Below are 9,945 nucleotides of genomic sequence, written 5' to 3'. Positions count from 1 at the left end.
AATTGTTACCTAACGATACAGAAGTGATATCATTTATCTATTTCCGAGATTAGATTATTTATTAAAAAAGATAATTTAAAATAGGCATTGTGTGGAATGGACGTCATTAAAATAATTAAAAAGTTGACGATTAATCTTTATCCGATTTTGGTTACGGTGATTTTTTTCAACGGAGATTATCCAACAGGCCAAGGGATAAGTATTCGTACTTATAATTTTATAGTGTACTTTGCGGAAACATGCTTAGGTATAATATGCGTCGAGATTTCGTCCAAAAAATTTTAAATTCTACGTATAAGTCCTACGTCTAATGTGATTTGTATATTATATTTGTAATGAAGAAGAGGAATATAAACTATGGTGAAAAAAAAAATGAAATGAAACGTTTATAACAATATAATGATTAATAATATAAATAAGTTATTAATACTAACGAACATAATATTATCAATAAAAATGTAAGTAACCGATAGCTGATACACAAATTATGACAGTAAGATAATAATAATAACAATAATGTTTATTTCATCAATAACCAACACAGTACAATAACATCACAAAGGTTGACTTCTTCTTTTGAGTGCCATGAACTCCCGTTCGAGAAGAAGTCGCTCTTCCTTAACACACTCATACTTTAATTCAAAGTTATAAGATGAAACAATATAGAATTACAAAATACTAATGAAAATAGTTAATGGTAGTAACGCGCGCATGTGTGTGTTGTCTCTCTGTGTGTGTGTGTGTGTGTGTGTGTGTGCGTGTGCGTGTGCGTGTGAGAGTAAATCAGTTTCGGTGTAAAGGTTCTGAGTTGAAAACCTACGCTTTTTGAAATAAGCTACCTTAAGTAGTGCCCTCTGTGCTCTTTCTATCTGAATTAATTTGCTTTTGGCTGCCCCACCCCATACTGTTATGCAATAGATGGAGACAGATTGGCCAAAGCAGTATAAATTTGACTTCATGATGACTGCTTTAATACTATTAAGCGATAGACGCTGTAAAAGACAACTAAATCAATATCATATATGTTAAGAGCGTTATGTAGGTACACAAGAGTCATACATAAGAATTCAATCACTTTTTCATACTGTTTACACGCAAGTAGCACACAAAGATAGTCATTCCTTTATCAGCATTTGGTGTACCTGCGCCTCCGATTTGATGCATACAACCGGTGAGGTTTCCGTATGCGGTCCAACAAAACTTATAATTAGCTGACTTGGCTAGATCTCTGGCAAGGTAGTACAGGCGAGCGCCCTTCGTTGTCAACAGTTCTCACACGAATATCGGCGTATCCTCTGATGTGTGAAAACCTAGGTGCTTAGCACATAATTTTCCTTTTGTTTTGGTGTTAAAAACTTTACTCAGTCGCAGAACATCCGATCCTCCTTCTTTCCTCGAATACGGTAAATATCCTTTACGTCTTCCCTTTTCAAATTACACCCAATCGAAGAAGATAAACACTGGACCATATCCAACATATCGCTCTTGGTTTCACTATGTTTTTTAGGAACATTCTTTACTTCAAAATTTTGTTTTCGGTATGCTTTTTGTAAGTTTCAATTTTGTTTTCTAATAAGTAAATTTGCTCGTTTCCCTCCTTACATTCAGCCTCAAGTTGTAATAATTTGTTGTTTAAATCCTGGTACTGAGACGATAATAAACTAATTGCATTTTCGACGTTTGAGGTAGAATTTTTGATTTCCACTAATGTTGTAGCAAAATTTTTTGTATCTTGTTTCTGTTCAGAAAAAACGATCTAATCATATCTCTAATTTCGAGTTTAAAAGTGTAAAAATCATCTGTAGTAACGGCTTTTGTGCGTGCAAAAACAAACGGTGGCGTTATATCGCCGTCGTCTTCCGCACCACAAACTGACATGTCGGCATCCTGATTCATTGTACTAGGCTAGTATAAATGTACAAGAGGCAAACGCACGCAATGAGTACTCTCACGCACGTATGTTAGAACAGGATAGCTAATGTGACGCAGGGTCGCAGCACGATCAGTCACACACGTGTTAAGTATGCTATAGAGTAAAAGAGACAAATAGCACTTACGCGTATATTCGCTTCCTTCCAACACGGTAGTACGAGTGCGGCTTAAGCGCAGCTTGTATGTGGTAGTGCACTGCGTTGAGTTTGTATATCGTCTAAATCGTTCTGCGTTCCTAATATTTACACTTTATTTAATTTCACAAATTAAAATTTTATTTTATTATTTAAATGTTGTACGGAGTAGTAGACCCGTTCGCTTCGTAAGCGGTCCGAGGGGGAAGAGTAAGAATAAATAATGATTAGTTATTATATTTGCAATTGACTCGAACAGTTAAAAATTAAATTAAATTGGTTTCTCTAACATTAGTGTTTATAATTATAAATATTGAAACGGTTTAAAAAATATAATTAATTTCCTTATATAAATCTACGTCACATATTGAATTATTTATCAATCATTTTGTTCCTTAACTTCCCATTAGAAAAAACCCGTTTAATTTAAAGTTTTTTATGAACATCGCAAATCATAAGTAATTGATTATAGAGAGTAGAATAATATGATTATATTATTTAAATGAATATTTGAGTCACGTTTCTATAGATAGATACTATGTAATAGGAATTAAAAGGCTTTTTCTGAAAGCAAGAATCAAGAATTAAGAAGTTTAACTATCGAATTTAGTTACGATTTACTGAATAAATTCTCGTTATATCGTCGGCTCACTGCAAAAACTTATTAAGTGACGAAAACAAAACTTTTAGAAAAGCAATTAATAACTTTGCATTAAATTCTCTAAATTGTTATATTCGTAACTGTCAAAGCTATAAAAAAGTTGAACATAGTTGAATAGATAGATAGATTACTTTATTAATTTATTGGAGTAATAAAAAATATAACTTTTTATTTTTAACTTTATAGCTAAATACTTTTATTAATGATTTAGTGTCCTGTAAACTTTGAACGAAATTAGAATAAAGGATTAGTTAAAATACTTCTATATTTATTATTATTATAATACAGAAATAATTAATTAATTATTTAGGTCTTTGACTAGACCTGAGATTTTTTTAGTTAAAAACTGATGAAGTCCTTTTTCATATTTGAAGCAAAGTTGAAATCTAAATCAGTCCAGCCATTTCACATTCAATAAAAAGTTCTAGTACTGCTTCCACCATTGGTCACGTTGAACTTGCATTTCGAATCTATTTATCAATTAAATTGGGTGCATTTGAGCATTAAAAATATTTCAATATCATAACGATTTAAATATCTTCTCTTACAGCGCTGACGTATATGGGCCATGGTGAATACTTACCATCAGGTCTTACATTTGCCCGTCCACAGGAATAAAAAAACATTAAAGTATTTATATTAACAGCGCAAGATAAACCAGCCGTTATGAAAATACTTTTATTTTTTGGACTATAAATTTCAACCAGACTTAGTTTTAGTATTTTGGTCACAACGCTCTAAAGCTCAAAAGCATGGAAACCGATTATTACCGAAAGATTGCGCCTTCAAACCCAGTTCGGGCACCACTTAATTGTACGTGCATAATTTATAATACCATGGGATGTAATCGTTGGCATTGAAAGAAAACATAGTGATTACCCTGCACATGTCCAACGATGTTCTGACATATGTGTATACACTAATCCACATTGGAACAGCGTGTTAGCATAAGCTTTAGCCCAGCAGTGGGTTAAAATCAAAATATACTTTATTCAAGTACGCTTTTATAAGCACTTTTGAATCGTTATTTAACAAACTATATTAAGTAAAGCTACCACCGGTTCGGAATATAGATTCTACCGAGAAGAACCGGCATGAAACTCAGTAGTTACTTTTTTTCAACATCTAAAAATGCAGTTATTAAATACTATTATATATGTATGTCATGTCTCCTCCCTGGAAGTCAACAAGCATTAACTGCACGTTATTTTATCATCTATATAATCTTGTATCGAATAATACGCCTTCCTTACCAATGTATTTTTTACAAATGATTTGAATTTATGAAACGGCAAAGTTAAAACATTTATTACATTAGTCATTAGTCGTATTTATTACTTTCTGCAATATTTACCATGTCTTTATGATATTTTATTTATATTGAATTAAAGTGATTAATTAATCAAAATACGCTGTATTATAACTTATATTTATGTATACTATTTGTAATATAATACAGTACTGTTCGTCTGTTCTATATTTGTCAATGTTATCTTTCTCGGTATGTTTTTTATTTTTGTTTAGTTTACTAAAATTAATTAGTGTTTTAGTAATTGGAGAATTATAAGAAATTTTGTTATTATAGGAGTGAATAACTCACTTGTTCAATAAACAATATTTATATATGTACAGTTTATGATACAGGTAGACCGACGAGCAAATAAGCCACTTGTTGGTAAGTGGTCACCACCGTCCATAGAAATTGGCGTTGTAGGAAATATTAACCAATTCTTACATCGCCAATGTGTCAGCAAGCTTGGGAATTCATATGTTGTAACTCATTGTGCCTGTACTTATACTGGCTTACTCACCATTCATACCAGAACTCAACAATATGTAGGTATTGTTGTTTCATGAAGACTATTCGAGAGGATGGTACTTATAAAAAACAAAGCCCTACCAACAAGTAGAGTTAATAGTAGGTACTTTGAAAATTTGGTCAGTAATATTTTGCTATCAATTCATCCTCCAAAATAGTTTTGTTAAGAATAAAAATCTCCATAAATTATTATAATTTTGCATTTACTATGATTAACTAATGTGTATTTCTTGGTAATTTTCATTCAAAACAAATTGTCAGTAGCTCTTAGTTGGCAAATTGGCGTCCATTCTATTGTATGATTGAAGGAAGAGAGTGCACTTATATTTGGGCACATGTACTTGTACTATTGTATATATTTATGCATTCGCTACCTATTTTTAATATTGATGGGTTTGGCGTTCATATTTAACAAGAGATCATATTCGATTTTCCATTATTTTCCTTTTAAAAATAAGTTTCTACTAACACAGCACAGCAATGCTTTCTATGAATAATTTAACTGCCATACAAGTATAACACCCTTACAGATGTTTTTCCGGATAGCCTTGGATTCCAATGTACCTACAGGACATTGGATGCCTCTTTCGTAGGGAATAAATCGTTTAGATTTATCTACAGAAACGACGTTGAAGGGAAAGGTGTGCGTCCAGTGTGCTTTCTCGGCTGAATTGTAACTTGGCCGGTTCCTAGTTCTTGGTCTTTTAACCGGTAATGATATCATCCGTAATTTGGTCTCAATATATGCGAAACGGAAACGAATGCAACTCTTGGGTAATCAAAACGTGGAAATTTATGAAAATATGGATTTCCAATAATGGGCGCTATTAAAACTTCTATCATGTGAATGTTCTATTTTATTCGACTATTGAAAATATATTAAAAATATATTAAATCTCATGGGAAAGCGACGTCGGATATCATCAGTCAAATATATAAAATTTATTAATGAAAAGTAGGGGTTATATGCTTGACATATCTGTATATCTTTGCGTCTGTCGTGGCTTTGTCTCAAACGGATGGACGGATTATGTTTTTTTTTTTTGATAGATGAGAGATATGCGATAGATTTGAGTGCTTTGCCATCGATAAAAATAAAACTACAAAGAACGAAATGTTTTAAATTTGTAATTTAACCTTGTAATATTAAATAGTTATGATGTATTTGACTAACTGCGTAATGTATATTACACAATATTACACGTAGTGTCGTCGGGGTTAAAGCATAGCGCGCCGTACATATTTATAGTATACTAGCTGGGCCCGCGACTTCGTGTGAATTTAACAAAAAAATTATTGTTGTAGCCTAAGTTACTCCCTATAACATCAGCTATGTGCCAATGAAAGTTCCTTCAAAATAGGTCCAGCCGTTCCAAAGATTAGCCGGAACAAACTGACAGACAAACAAAAATTTTAAAATATGTTATTTTGGTATATGTACCGTGTGACATATGCATTTAGTAAAAAGCGATTATTTTAATATTACAAACAGATATTCCAATTGTATTATATGTATAGATTTATTTCCAAATGCAAATGCACAGTGGTGTTACTCATGAATCAATTAAATATTTGAATAAAATATCATATTTACATTTGACTGGCGGTAATAATTACTTATTTCTAATCGAATACGTACTTATTTTATAAGTTAAATATATCTAACTATAATAATTTATAGTTACTATACTAATATTATAAATGCGAAAGTAACTCGGCCTGATACACTTTCACAGCCAACCCACTGGACAGAATTACATAAATTTGATTTCAGGTAAGCTTGAACCCCAAGGAAGGACATAAGCATACTTATTTATATTGAATACCTAATCGAACACCGAAACCACGGGCGGCAATTAGTGTTATATTTTTTTATATATAGGTTATTACGACAATGTATTCTGAGTTCAACTGTTTTTCATCAACAGTAACATTGAATATATCATTCGAAACAAGTAGCTATCGTTATAGGAGAGTATACTCATAATGGGCCGTAATAAGTGTCGTCAGATTAGGTTAAGGCACCAGAGAGTTTGTTTAAACTGTATAATTTTCTTTTGTTTTTAATTCAAATAAATACATTTAAATAGACTATCAGCTCTGTTTGTTTTATAAATTCTAGGGTACAGTTGACTCCTCGATTTAGATAAAGGTTTTATCTAGCACGTGAAAGCGATACACTTAAGAAATAAGTGTTTTCAATCTTTTGTTTTTCTTAATCTTGTCAGTTAAGTACGATTAGATTGAGATCATTCTTATGATTTCAGGACTTTATAGCTACTAAGGTTATAAACATTTATATATCTCAAACTGATATTTTACATGTAATGCAGTTATTATTTTACATGTATTTGCATTTCATATATTTAAAAGTTTAGAAACACTTCGTTGATTATTTGGTCTGTTAAGGTAAGATCAGACAGTTCATTGTCGTTCATTTTGCACTTTCACCCAAAGTGACATTTGCTTTACTAAAACAATGAAAAATAAATAAGTGATAAATTGATTAATTAATTAACCGAATCATCGATGTTAGACATGAATATTCACTCGAGTGCATGTTCTTCAGAGTGATTCGCCTTAAGATAGTTGATTAAAAAGTCGGTGGTGAGTAACGGATAACTATTATATATAAATAGACTCATTAGTGGCCAACGGCGTGAACAGAAGTCACGCAAACGGCATACACAATGATCTCACCTTACATTAGCAGCCTGTAAATTTCCCATTGCTAGGCAAAGGCCTCCTCTCCCTTTGAGGAGAAGGTTTGGAGCATATTCCACCACACTGCTCCAAATGCGTGCACCTTAACCGATGATTTCGAATTCAAAACCAGGCAGGCACCACTAAATTTTCATGTGCGTAATTTGTGTTTATAATTCATCTCGTGCTCTGCGGTGAAGGAAAACATCGTGAGGAAACCTGCATGTGTCTAATTTCAATGAAATTTTGACACATGTGCATTTCACCAACCCGAATTGGAGCAGCGTGGTGGAATATGTTCCAAGCCTTCTCCTCAAAGGGAGAGGAGGCCTTAGCCCAGCAGCGGGAAATTTACAGGCTGTTTATGTAATGTAATGTACAAAATATACCGATATGCCAAGTAAGTATGAAAAATTTGGTATGAAGTAAATTTGAACTTCAAGGAAGGAAATTTAATGCCTAAGACCTGACAAGCGACCCCTAAAAGGCGAGCGAAGCCGCGGGCGAAATCTAGTAGAACTTAAAACAAGTAAATTTGTAAAGTGTTATACATAAAAATTTAAAATATCCCCTGCCTATCTTAGTTAGAATATAATTTTAACTTTAATATTTAAATATCGGTTGGGCTTGTGATTTCGTCTAGTTAGTTAGGTTCCATATAACGTTGATTTTCTGTAATAGCCGTGTTATTTTAGAGCGTCCGGGATAATAAGTTCAATCGACTATAGAGGAGTCAAATAAAACCAGGTTTATCTTTTAAATACGTTTTTATATAAATATTTTGTTTAATTAATTTGAATAATAATAATCGAATGTATTATTCTAATGAATGTATCAGTGTGTATGTCTCTTTATATGTATGTATGTATGTATGTATGTATGTATGTATGTATGTATGTATGTATGTACGTATGTACGTACGTATGTATGTATGTATGTATGTATGTATGTATGTATGTATGTACGTATGTATGTACGTATGTACGTATGTACGTACGTATGTATGTACGTATGTACGTATGTACGTATGTACGTACGTATGAACGTACGTACGTATGTACGTATGTACGTACGTATGTATGTACGTATGTATGTACGTATGTATGTACGTATGTACGTATGTACGTACGTATGTATGTACGTATGTACGTATGTACGTATGTACGTACGTACGTATGAACGTACGTACGTATGTACGTATGTACGTACGTATGTATGTACGTATGTATGTACGTATGTATGTACGTACGTACGTATGTACGTATGTACGTATGTATGTACGTACGTATGTACGTATGTATGTACGTATGTACGTACGTACGTATGTACGTACGTACGTATGTACGTATGTACGTATGTACGTATGTACGTACGTATGTACGTATGTACGTACGTATGTACGTATGTACGTACGTATGTACGTATGTATACGTATACGTACGTATACATACGTACGTACATACTTAATTAATTTTGGTTTAAATTTAATATGTGTTTAATTGGGTCCACGGAGGGCTATATTGAACCCGGTAGGTGGCGTTCGGACAGGATTACAAAAATATACATATGTATATATATTAAAATAACATTAACTCATTTTCATAAAATACTATTAATCCGTTACAATCCGTTGTAGATCTTGCCCCAGAAAGGATGTATTGACTTGCTTGACAGCTTGACACTCGATGTATGTTATTATTATCATAAACATATCGTTACGCAATTGTAAGTTTTTAAATTTTGATATTTGCTTAGCGATTAACAGCAGCTGTTTACTGTATAAAACATAAAGAGGCTGGGTAATGTTTAGTTTAGGAAATCGGAATAGCAAATAAATGGGAAATTTAATTATTCCACGAGGTCATGGTTTTTGCAGTGGCTATTTTTATAATTGATATTTACGATTATTATATTTAGTAAAGTCCTTATTGTAATCAGGGAGCGAATTTTACTTATAATGGAAATGATACGTTTCCGATTCCATTCCGGTCCGACTTCGACTATTCCTCACAAAAAATAGCCTCAGCTTAATCGTAACTGAGGACTAATTCTACTCATTACGATACGATCCCGATTATATTCCGATTCAATTTTGACCAAGTCGCAACTGGATCATTGCGTTTTGTAGACTGAAAACGACTGAATGGCTGAGATTATGTATCGATTCAATTGCAAAAAATTATCACTTTGTAAGTAGAATTGGGGCCCAGTATCAGGCCACGCAATTGTTCTGAACATACATCCTACCACACACTTTTATTCTATTGCTTTTATTAGTGACCAGTGGGTCGCGCGCGAAACTTCGCGTTTATTCAAAAAAAAAAAAAATGGGAATTTCAAAACCTATGGCAGGTCTTGTTTTGATTTCATTTCGTTGTAAACTGCAAGTCACTCATCCCCATTTGGCGCCAAAATGATGAAAATTATTTAAATTATATTTTTTATGTCAAATAGTATACATTAGTTCAGTTAGTATTGGAGTTTGTCGATAGCAATTTATTTTAATTTTGTTTACGTTTTTCATTTTTTTTTCTACAGAAGTAGCATCGCTCTCTATACGGCCAGTAACTTTTTGCCGCTATCTAAAATTAAATCTTTGTTAAATTGTAACAATTTAGTAAGGTGCAATCAAAAATCCTCTTTTTTTTCTGCACATCTATGGCTACAGGAGTTCAAAATGAAACCATAATCGCTTT

This window comes from Vanessa tameamea, chromosome 10, assembly GCF_037043105.1.
Source record: "Vanessa tameamea isolate UH-Manoa-2023 chromosome 10, ilVanTame1 primary haplotype, whole genome shotgun sequence".
Taxonomy (NCBI): Eukaryota; Metazoa; Arthropoda; class Insecta; order Lepidoptera; family Nymphalidae; genus Vanessa; species Vanessa tameamea.
This window is presented reverse-complemented; position numbering follows the sequence as displayed.